We start from the raw sequence: 12,902 nt of genomic DNA, 5'->3' as shown, positions 1-12,902 counted from the left end.
GAGTTTATAATAAATAACCAATACCCTTTAAGATGCAATGCAGATGCAATTAAGGTGTCGAGAACATTTTAACTTAAAATAAAACAATAAATAGAGTATTGGTAGCTATGCTACCGTTCATCATTCGTTAATGAGATTCTGAAGGAGCCCCTGCTCTTCAAAATCCGGTCTACATTTTACTATAACATACACAATATTAATTATAGTTAAAAATTGCATTATTGGCAAAACTGAGAAACTACAAAACTAAGGCCTACTGTTATAAAGACCAGCTGGCGCAACATAACAAAACCACAACATAGAACTAACTAGAATATACAGGAGGAAATTTATTTTGAGCATGTTGCTATCTTTAACCCTAAAATAGATTTTTCTCAAAAAGCTCTTGCACAGCCTTCTTGGAGTACCACTTGCTTAAGATTATTCCAACTAGTTACTACAGACATAAAACTAAGACTACGGGCATTGGAAAGCTTCCACCAAATTCTCGAGAAAAACTACATACAAAAAATATGGTTTCATTCAACTCTAACTCTTTCCGTCCACACAAATTACAACAATAGTATTAGATTTAACCACTTACAGCTCAAAAAATAGAGCTCGCAATGCCTCCATAAGAAGTCATATGATGAATACAAAGTGCGCTATGTCTATAACGATGTAGATAGAGAGTAATGTGTAAAATCATTCTACTTTGAGTGGTTGAAGCAATACAGTGCAGAGGGATTTAATAAATGAGCAACAGAATTTAATGAAATCTCCTACAAACAAGGAACAAGCACACAACAAATAAAACAACTACTTACAACAAAGCGTTCGATGATAACACAAGCATAACAAACCTAAAAACAATTCTAAATGCATCATATGCCTTTATAGGATTAATAATAATATTATATGATTCATCAAACTTACGCCTAAACGACTAAACCTGATCAATTTGAAGTTTTTCTCTAAACCGACAAACCTGCCTTAACACAAGATTAGTCGTGATGCTGGCAATTGGCTCTCCAATAGGACAATAATAAAGACAGATGTCTTTGTTATCAACCAACTAGAGACTGTAATGGTGATGAACTTTTGTCTTTGTAATTGTGTTAGCAGCTTGCTCTGCATAAGGACTATAATTAAAAAGAATAGTCTTTGTTATCAAACAAAACGTGGATGTAATAGTAATAAACTTCAACATGGTTATCACACAATAGACTAGGTTCATCATGATCTTGAGTTACTGGTCCGGCTTGCTCCGTCAGAAGCCCAACCAATAGGTCCAAACTCTTCATAACAACACTACCTCATATCATCTACTGCCAATTGCCTAATATTTTGGTTATACAAAGAAGATAGGACAAATGCATGTTGTAATCAGCTTTGCCACAAAATTACTCTTGAACCAACCCATAACCTATTGTAGACTTATCAGTATCATCCTCTTGTTCTGTTCTGTAAACAAATTAATTAATTTGTGCCACATGCACAAATTAGACATGAATTTTAGCCTTTCAAGAGCCTGCCTTCCCTCCTCACATAGACAGCTACAAAGGTTCTACCTAATATTTTGTCATAATAGCAGAGGTAAGTGATTATGTGGTCTCCTTGATGAAAAATCTGCAGATAAAATTAGACCGAGTTCATCAACATCTTGAGTTACTGGTTCAGCTTGCTCCATCAGAAGATCAACCAATACTCTTCATAACAACATTACCTCGTATCATGTACAGACAATTGCCTAATATTTTGGTTATACAAAGAAGATGAAACAAATGCATAATATAGCCGGCTTTGCCACAAAATTATGCTTGAACCAACCCATAACCTGTTGTAGACTTATCCGTATCATCCTCTTGTTCTGTTCTATAATCAGATTTAATTAATTTGTGCCGCATGCACAAATTAGACATGATTTTTAACCTTTTAAGAGCCTTCCTTGCCAACTCACTCATCCCTCCTCACATAGACAGCTACAAAGGTTATACCTAATATTTTGTCGTAATAGCAGAGGGAAGTGATTATGTGGTCTCCTTGATGAAAAATCTGCATAGGAAAACCTGCAAAAGTACTTTTGAAGTCACATGTCCTAGAAATAAAAACAATCAATGATCCAGGAGCACCGGTATTATAAGATGCATGAGCATGGACCAAATGCTAATTAATGAAAATCAACCAATATGCTGTCTTCTCAATCCATACGAGCAGGGGAGGCACCCACTGGTCTTTGGATAAGAGGACTCGGTTAGAAATGTTTTGTTAGAAACGAAACTACAAGTCATTAGATTTACAACCTCCATAAAAGGGCTAGCTCTCAATCAATAGTTATCTTTCATTCAGAACAAGTGCATGGCAAAAAATATGATGTTTCCAATTCAGTTTAAACTTTATATGTTTACACCATAAACAGATGAGTAAACATTTTTATTCATCTGCATTAGTAATTATATCACCCACCTAAGAACAAGGTCAAAACAATGCTCTTTTATTTAGTAGAATAGTGAGCTAAGAGTGACTTACGATGTATTTCAATGCTCCAGCAGCTTTGTTAATGGGGAAAAAGCTACAGATGAAATGCCCAATGTAATGAGCTAAGACCTTCGTTAAAAATGCTTAAGAGGTACTTGTGTGCACCTCTGTTATACAATATATACTATTCATGAAAGGCAAGTTGGGATAAAATCCATATAGGTCAAAGCCCGCATAAATTCAAATTCTCAGGTCAAAAACACCTTGATCATACAATATATATCATCAAATTAATCGTGAATTATAAACAATGGCATATAAAGCTACAACAGTCCAGTTAACACTTGAAACGCGCTTTTATGTCAATTTTAATTAGAATGTTTACATTTCAAATGCCCCTGGAATTTGGCATCAACAAGCTCCATTGAAATCATCAATCTAGAGTCCTCATTTAGTCAAACTCTAAACAAAAAATAGGTGCCATTGGCCTTGTCCAAAATTAATCATGGGGTTGCACAAATAAAAGCAACTCCTAACTTGCAAAAATTGAAACATTTAATGAGATAACTAATTCAGCATCAAATACCCAATAACATGCAATGAAATAATTATACTTACACAATTCCCTTCATTTGTTTTGGTCAATGCAGGGAGTTAAAATGCACCCATCAATATGTACCTTCAACATAAAGATTTGACTCTGAAAGTTAAAAGCACAAACCATCATGACAGAGCTTCCTACTATTTGCAAAAGATGTCGAAGTTCTTAAGCAACCATTCTCAGAAGCGCAACCATGCCATTCTAACAGTGCATTTCTTGGACTACTGTTAAATGAACCGTTCAGGAAAAAACGTTATGGCATTTGCTGCAAAACAAAGTACAAACAGTAAGGAAGTAGATTCACTAAGCAATAAGTACTATTAAAAGAAAACTATTTTTCAAAACAACATCAACTCTCTGCTTCCATAATCTTTAATCCATAAGATTCAAGACCATCACCCCACTACTACAAACCTTTGGGAATTTTTCAAAAAAAAAAATATTGTATCAGACTGTACTTATGTAGCATGAATTTCAACTTAGTAACTTATTACTCGTTCTAAGCAATTTGTTCATTATTTACTCATCACAACAGCTGAAATGCCAAGACCAATTAAGTGAGAACAGTGTTTAACATGTTTGTTATGTGACCCATTAAATGCACCATCGATCCTCAGAATCAATTAAAAATTAACTAAAAATGCTACAGCCTCATTCGACAATTAATGTTCATTCGATGTTCATACTTACGTATATTATTGTACTATTAATGATTCCTGACCTCAGATACCGTCTTGCAGTTAATGCAGAACAGCATGGATATAAAATGTGACAATCCTCCTTAAAAACTAATATATATACCATAAAAATAGAAACACGGCAGTACAAGATCTGTGAATCCTATCATCTCTACCAGGAAACAGAAAACCTTGGTAAACAAGTCAAAAATAGTATAACAAACTAATGGCATCAATAAAGGAAAGTAAATTATCGACATGTACAAGTCATTATTATATTTTCTTCAAAACTCCATTACATTTGCTATTTAAAAGTTAAAAACTATACATTGGCTTTAATATTTCACTCCACAAAAACAGAATTTAAACTACTGAGCGTCTTTCAAGCTACTTAAGGTCAAACATGGACCTAAAATTGAAACTAATAAGTATGATTCTGTTTTCCACAACTTAAAAGAACTAACTTCAGAAGAGTAGGTCAGTTCCATTATGGAATATGACTAGCAATCAGTACAGCACCTAGAATGGTCTCGCAAAGACTCACAAGATTCAAATTATGAATATATTTTAAAAAATGATCAACCAGTTAGTTATCTGCATAGTCAGAATATGAAGTCATTCCTCCTGCCATATGAATTACTCAAGAATAACTGCAGCTTAAACTGTAGTGCCTCTCCCATTTGTGATCTGCTTACCATCCCGAGGGATGTGATCTTTATGTTCAGGCCTATCGAGTGATCATTTTGGGAGCCATTAGTGGTCAACACCCTTAAGGTGATTTGACTTATGTTGCATTAGCAGACTGGTTGGTATCAGTTATCACAATGTTATCCTATTCTATGGTATCAGTTATCACGATGTTATCCTGTAAGTACCCATGAGATATGAACAGTGGTTGCACTGTGTGATGCATATGAATACTGCACCTGATTCTAGCTCCTACAGTAGTGTTGACTTATATGTTAGACCCTGTTGTTACTAGTATGTTGATCTTATCTACATTTCGATGCTTATGATGTTATCTGGAGTATTTTGCATTCACGGTTATGGATGTTGTTTCAGGATGATTTTATGGGATTTTATAATATACTCTGGTATGTATGTTGTTGGATATTCAATTATTTACTTCCATTGATATATGCTTCAAATAATCGGCAAATGGTTTTAGTTTGTATTTGGATTATGGATTATGCATCTGGAGGATGTTATTTGACTCGTCATTATTGTGCCTTTATGTTGTTGATATTTGTCTCTTACTTTCAGTAGATATATGCTCAAATGGTTGTAAATGATTGCTTAAATGTACTAATTTAAATGCAATATCATGATATTATATGCTATACTGTAGTGCATCACTGCTATGCATTTTGCCCATTGGTGCTAGTACAAAGTGGGAACAGAGATATAGTTGCTTGCAAGATCTTCACAGTGTCTTATTCTCCTTCAACCATGATTATGTGTGTTTATGTGCTTTGGCTATTTATATATTGAGCACATACACTCAATGTTTGTTTGTTTACTGAATAGGTGTCTGGTGCAATCATCCTGAGTTGCACGTATTGTGTACCTATATTCCCGGCAATGGGCACCATGAGATAGTGCCCTTGGCCTATCATACTGAGCCAATGTCGTCCTTGTATGGGCAACACATCCATATTATTGGGTTATTATTATTATCCTTTTACTAAATATCAGTAAATCTGGATTCAAAATGCATTATGTGAGCAGGCAAGTGCAAGTGTTTGTGCATTTAGGATTTCACAGTTGTCATGCAAATTGCTCAATAAAAATGCTAAATTAATTGTACTTTGGGAATTTTAATGATTTAATTTATTAGCGGCTGATTTGTCGTAGTTGGATTCCAAATTGTTGGAATCATTTTATTTAATTTGGGAAAGGGGCTGATTAGTTTATTAAGTACCTTAATATTCTAAATTATGAATCACTTTAATAAAAGCGCTTATATTAGGAAAAAATGATTTTACACTCACTTCTTATTTCATGTTTTTGAGAATCTGAGTTTTGCTCCAAAAACCCTCCTTGGAGAATTTGGTTAATCACCCATTGGGTGAGATTAGCGTGTTGGATCTTCACGAGCAGGGACTCGTTGGATTTGTAGAGAGATTATTCATCTTTGCAGTGATTTTCAACCCATTTGAAGCTTTCTCCAATTTCTTCTATTCATCCCTCATTTTGAGCATTTGGTAAGGTAGGGCCTTCTTGTTTTAATTGTTTTACACCCTTTAGTTGCATTATTGAATGCTTTATGTTTGGGGGTTGAGAGCTAGTGCTCCCCCCTATTTTTATACGGTCCCATGACCCAGTTGGACAGGTGTGTTGTTAATTCATATGATTTTATGTTTTGAAAAATGAAAGTTTCCACCTAGTCATGTTGTTAGGTTTTTCGTGTGCCCGGAACTTGAATTTTATTTGATTTTGGAAGTTTGAACATGTTTTGGAAGATGGTTTTCAATTTTGTCGAATTCTAAGAAGGTTAGATTTTGGGTGTTTTTTGTGGTGCCTCGTATTGCATGCTACCAAACACTTGTTTCTCGCCTTGTTGTGCTAAATTGAATTTTGATTTTAGTAGCCTCTGCTACAAAGAGTAGGATCATGGACTCAAAATAGTTAGGGGACATTCCAACTAATTTTATATCACAATCCGAAAACGCTCTTTCAAGTTTAAAATGATGATTTTTGCTCTTTGCTGGATTTTGCCAGAATTTCATATTTGGTTGCGCTTTTGGGCATTGTGTGTTGTCCTTGTGTGCTAACGAGATGAATTGCAGATTCCATGGGAATTGATGCTCTTGGCAAAGTGGCCAATTGAGCTATGTGCTTTTGTGCCTCCTTATGGTTTCCACTCAATTATTTTCCTGAATGTGTTTATCCTTTCATGTGATGTTGCGTTGCTGCATTCCTTGAATCTAGCCCCTTGCATGGTTGTACGTTACATGAATAAGCCTAGAGTTCGTTGTGCCCATCCACGAGCACGTAAGTGTGCCTTTGGCGGGATCTTGTAAGACTCGAACTCTTTGATATAGGCCAATTGACTATTTGAGCATTGGGGTTGGGTTGGGAAATGCATTGCCTTGTAGCACTTGTATGATGAGAAGGGTATGTACAAGTAGACGTGTGGAATGGCTTCTCAAATTTACCCCAACTAGCAAGTGGCCGACAAGGCAACATGAAGAGGTTTTAATAAGTGATAACCAAATAAACATATGATATCATAAAACTTAATGCAACATAAGTGAATTTGACCACCTGACCTCCTCAAGAAGTTGGGACAATGGTGGGGGTGTCTAGGGTCCTGCAAGAGTTGGAACGACAACTGAATCTGGCCTCTCGAGGGAGTTAAAACGGAGATACATTCTGAATATGGCCTCCTAATAGGATTGGAACAAAGACTCGACGCTACTCGGGCCGCTATGAGCCAAGCAATGAAACTCCACTAGTCCCGACATAGAAGCCTATAAAGTGTTATAACTAGCGACATAGAATACTACATTGTGACATTCATGAGCATCTATGTTATCTTGAGTTATGCATTTGGTTGGCATGTGTGAAGCCTTTGTGTTTGTGTTTGTTGTTACTATGGTTGGGTTGCTATCTTCATGAACAACTATGTGGACCTACGGATTCCACGTGGTCGGGAGGCATTGCTAACCTATACCACGGCTAGGGATTAGAGTACAAAGACTATCTCCCTCCGGCTACAGAATTAGAGCTTGTTGCTCACTTGTTTCATCAGTCTACCCTTGATATATGTTTTTACTTTACGACTATGCAGTTACTTGATGTCAAATGTTTTCAGTTGATGATGCACATGTATATATGTACTTGATGATGGATTAGATTGGTTGATTTGTAATGCAATGAGTTAGATGGTAGATGTACAATATTAGATGATTAAGATTTATATGTCGTATTTATGACCTTGAAATGTTCAAAAGCCCACCTCCTTGATTCACTAGTTTTCGGTTTTGTCCAGTGTGGAGTTCGATTATTTTGTTCTTTTTGAACTTTCTTTCTAATGCCTGAAAAATAGAAAATTGCATCCGAGATTCCTAAGTCACACATGGGATCTAAGGTAACATCTGGTAAAAACTAGTTCGTATCTAGTGACTCCAAAATTCAAGTCGCCCATTCATAGTCTTGGGTCATATCAGGATGCAAAGTCATTTTCGATGAGTTGCATCCGAGATTTTGAGCCACATTTGAGATACTAACTCACTTCTAGTTGGTCACTTCTTAGACATTGGGCACTTCCACATGTGCATTAGACTGGATCGTTGCATTTATGAGTACCCTTTTGGGAGACGTATCCTCCCAAGTCAAAATATATTTGATTAGTAAACACTTTAGAAAAACGATTGAATGTGAATCCATGATCAGACTCTACAGTTAATTCGATAAATGAAGTTGTATAAGTGACCATGGTAGGAATTGTACTTTGGGTTTAAAAAGAACATCAATTGGAATGTTAGTATAGTAACTTGCATGAACCTTGCATGTTAATCACTTAGACTATAGTGTACTAGTGGAAATAGTAAAGGCTTGGGAATCTATGGCAAGTGTAATTAATTCTTTTGCTTGTGATATGTTATGTATGTTGTTGCTTATGACTTGATGTTATAAACCATCTTTAAACAAAACAAAAATATACGTTTGTACTTGTTTTGATCTTTGAGACCAAGGATTCCCAGATGGGGCATTACATAAACCCTCATGGACTGTGGGTATATAAAGCTGATATATGCAACCTATCATCCCCTACAAACATGCCATGTTATCATAATGCAGCCAAAGACAAAAACACATGAGGTAAAGACAAGATAGTTTGGCTGCTACAGCACAAAGATCAGACAAGACTGCCACTTCAAACCTCTTTACCCCATTCAATTATGTCAAGGTAGGAGAAACTAGAAATTTAATCCTCGTTTGAGCTTCTATAGCAAAAAAAGCACATTTAATCATGTTTTTGTGCATTATCACCTAACAAATCAAAAACATTTGTGTGTCCACTTGAGATATAAATACATCAAATAGAACTACAGCATACATGTTAGTTGCTTCAGATTAACCAACATAACTCTCAAGCAGAATATTAAGAACCGCTCCCAGCGATTAACAGTTTTCAATGATACATGTTCAAAAGAATTCTGCAAAAGATCAATAATTTACCCTAGAGAATCACGATAACTGAGAAATACTCCATTAAAGCAGACATCTATTATTGCTCTAAAACAATTATTACAAAGTACATACTAAATATCAAAGTACTTTCCCATTCTCAAATCCTTTATGATGTCCTGCTAAACTCACATTTTGACTGTCTGCTAAATACTTATCATTTATGGAGATGGATGTATTTCTTTGGTCTTAAATAATTCCCAAATTTCTAACTGTGAGCACACCAAAAATTTAGTGAAGCATGAGGATACCCCCGCACCCTAGCAAAAAAAGAAATCCACCCTTTCCAAAACAAGGGGCGGCAAAGGGACGATCTGCCACTGCCACAGACACTTGAAGGATGGAGCAGGGAAGAGGTGAGGTCTCCAAGATCTCTAGAGGGAACCCAAACATCCTATTGGTTCCCAAAACCACAGATTGGAATCCTACAAGTCTTGCCAACTCGATGCTAGGATATCCAACCGGTTATGGCCAACTTGACGAAACTAAACAATGTAGTCTAAGTTCCCTGCATTCTGGCTCTACAAGACCAAGGTGAGTGCACTTGATCCTGGACAAAACACTTAAATCCAAGATACTTATAACAAAGTGATTAGAATGCGAATGCAATGAAAGTTTTCCTAACAGCAAGAATTGCAAAAAACTTTAAACTTTCAAATAATGAATTAATATTAATAAATGAATATATGAATGTTTTAAATAAAAGTAATTATTACAGATGATTGCAACAAATGAATATATTAATTCTTCAAAGGAAAGATATGAAATAATTGCCAGTGTATGGACTGCGAATAGTGAAACATATAAAGACCAGTGCCGAAGGAGGATAGAGTCAATATTATAAGTTTAAAACATACAACTTTATAAAATTCTACGCACATCAATTATAAATAATTTAGTAATCAAGATGCAACAGATCAAATATATGAACGCAATTTTAAAATAGTCTAGAATGTATTTTAACTCCTGCGGTTCGGAGAAAAACCAGACAAAGATTCGAAAGCAATTAAATATTTTGCAATATCTATGATGTTTGATTTTAAAATGCTATAATTGATCCTGTCCACTTATCTATCATATAAATTATTTATGAAATTAAAAATAATAATTATAAAGGACGAAACAATATAATATTTTAAGACGAAACAATTTAATATTTTAACTCTAAGGCTTCATGCAAATAAAATAAAATAAATATTTCTTATTGATCATGCAAGAAATATAAATTGCACTACAGACGCTCCTTATAGATGATCCATCCAATGCATTTCAATTCTGGAATCGCATATAAATTTTCTTAGTAACCCAAAATCCATAAGCTTAGTTCGAAAATTCATTCCTTTACCAATGAAGGAATAATATATCAAAGTGCATAAGATATGTAAAAATTTAATATGAATATGAATTATATATGGAAAAGATCATTTCGAAAGAATGAACTGACCATATACTTATAGACTATGAAAAGGTACGAGTGAAAGAACACAATCACTCGGGCACCTAATCCTTAAAACTACCCGATAATCCCAAAATATTTGTTAATATAACAGATTTAGAGATGACCATTTAAATAGCAAGATATCGATTATTTCAAAAAGGAAAACATTTGGACTTTCATAGCTATTCCTTTAGGGTGCTAAAAAAATATTGTCCAGGGCTATTACGGTAACTCTCGCATTCGTTCAAATGTTTTTGTCTCATTATTCAATGCGTACAAACCTGCGGCAAAAATCAAGGAAGAAGTCATTAGATTTCCATGGCACCTGATAATAATATGAAATCATTTGCTCAAGAACTGTGTAAAGCTTGATATCTTATCAAGATGACACTGTTCAGATGCCCGCATCGAACGCAAATATTTAGCAGATGACCTCCAGTTATGATTCAATATGGTGCGAGGGAATTGTGCACTCCATATCCGCACATGTTCATCCCTAAGATCAGTTGCAGGCCCAATGCTCCTCCTCTACGGGTTAATGGACTCTCAAGCAAACTCTAATTCATTTGTCCACGCGTTACCAATAACTGCAACAAATCTTGACAAAGTGCATGATTCTGAGTTTGCCGTGTAGGTTCTTAATAAGGCTCCATGTGCGATACATACCACTTCATATTTTCTATACTACCCTGCTCTTTCTTGTGACTGATTTTAACCATATAGTCATTTAATGGTGTCACAACTCCATTTACTTCACTTGGTTTGAAACATTGGTTCAGAACTTGATAATATTAATACCATTTCCTGTACAAATCTGAAGGTATAAACAAATATATGAAAGGTGATTCTGAATCTGGTAGATGCCTGTATTCTGTCCATTACAGCTTGGCATTTTCAAGCTTTCAATGACATCCTATTTTCATTATATGCTTGTATCTGAAAGACTGACCACTGGTTCCAGGCATCTGGTGCATAGAAGAATAATTTAGAGTGCCCTCCATTTCTGTGAATCCATCAAGACTTGCAAAAATGTTGTTGCTGTGTATGAATTTCAAATAATCTGTGTTCTGCCTTCTAAATTACGCAAGCCAATCTCAGATTTCTCTGATCCAACCAACCAGACTACAATAATGACATTCTATATCAAAATACCTTATTTGTTCTGAAAACCTGTGATATGCCATTGTCCATATTAAATAGAGGTTGAATCTTCTATAAATATCAGACTGTCATCAAACAAGATCCTCACCTACACCAGATTTTTATGCGTCTTTCCCCAAAGTCTAACTTGACATCAATGGAAATATTCAATCACTTTTATATGTATATATCTTCAAAGACATTTAGATCGAGTACTCTGTTGCTGATCACATAATTCGGAGTGATTGGAAATATCTCTCTAGCAAGAACACATTATATCAATTTGTTGTGAAAAATGTAGGGACATATACCAAATTCTTGGCATTAATTTACAACATTTTTCCACAAATGGAAACTCTAAATTTAGAGTTCCATCACATTCCTCCACCATCTTGAGAACACCAAAGGGTGTCCCCAAGCGTTGTTTTATTTTTATTATTTTATCCCGTCATAACGATTTCATTGGACATGATTTTCATTATCTCTTTTAAATTGGTTGTGACATCCCCACACTCCTATTGTTGTAACTTTTCAATTCAATTTTCATTGCTCATTTTGTAATTTTTGAAGGCTAAAACTTGCATCCAAAGAGCGTCCAGCAACACGATGTGATGCACAGCCAGCACAAACTGACAAGGATGCTAGGAATTCAGATGCAGGGCTGGTTGGTATTAGTTTGACAGAGCTTAACCACGAGAAGTCCAATAGTTCTAGTGATGAGAAGTATGGGGAGGATTAGAGGCCTCCCTTCACTACATTTTGACGTGGTGTAATAATTATAATATCATGCTACTCATTCCCATCATCTTTATGATGTTTTCAATATAAAACACAACAGAAATCTCTGATTTGACATTTTCATTTATTAAATTTTACTTATTCAAGCATTTAATAATTTAGTGTTTAGTATTTCCAATTGTGCTATTTTACTGATTTGCCAGAGTTTCATTTAAAATCTAATTTGTATACATCTTTATATTGCTAGTTTTCAAGTATAAGACGTATATCAGCATCGCCCTCCATTGTCATCCCCAAAACTCATTTTGAAGCTCTATAGAATAATAACAAAATTATTTAATCTAATCGAAGCAGATAGAATCCCCAAAACTCGTCTTGAAGCTCTATAGAACAATAACACAGTTATTTAATTTAATCTAAGCAATGCCAACTGGGATGATTAATGATGTGTTACAATCAACCTACTCATTTTGTTAGGTAGAGCATGAGGAAATAGGCACGACTGTAGTTTGAAGGTTCCTCCTCTCCTGACTTTGAAATTGAACCTGCTTAATGATAACACATTACACTGTCATCTTTTTCATCTTCAGTGGCTAAAACAATGATAATGAATATGTGCTTATCCTTGGAAGACAGTAATTGGCTATTTCTTTCA

The 12,902-nt window shown here is 35.1% G+C and overlaps 1 protein-coding gene across 1 annotated transcript in view; it reads right to left on the bottom strand.

The window, feature by feature from the left end:
* Nucleotides 1–2,725: 2,725 nt before the first annotated feature.
* The window catches only part of LOC149535108 (SNF2 domain-containing protein / helicase domain-containing protein / F-box family protein), a 74,818-nt gene continuing 64,641 nt past the window's right edge, over nucleotides 2,726–12,902 (bottom strand). The window contains exon 9 of the mRNA XM_089807634.1: nucleotides 2,726–3,323. The gene's annotated coding sequence lies outside the window, so the exon portion shown is untranslated. The remainder of the gene's footprint in view (nucleotides 3,324–12,902) is intronic.

The sequence above is a fragment of the Cupressus sempervirens genome, chromosome 10 (genome assembly GCF_028749045.1).
Source record: "Cupressus sempervirens isolate cs-2001-9-10 chromosome 10, ASM2874904v1, whole genome shotgun sequence".
Lineage (NCBI taxonomy): Eukaryota > Viridiplantae > Streptophyta > Pinopsida > Cupressales > Cupressaceae > Cupressus > Cupressus sempervirens.
This window is presented reverse-complemented; position numbering and strand designations above follow the sequence as displayed.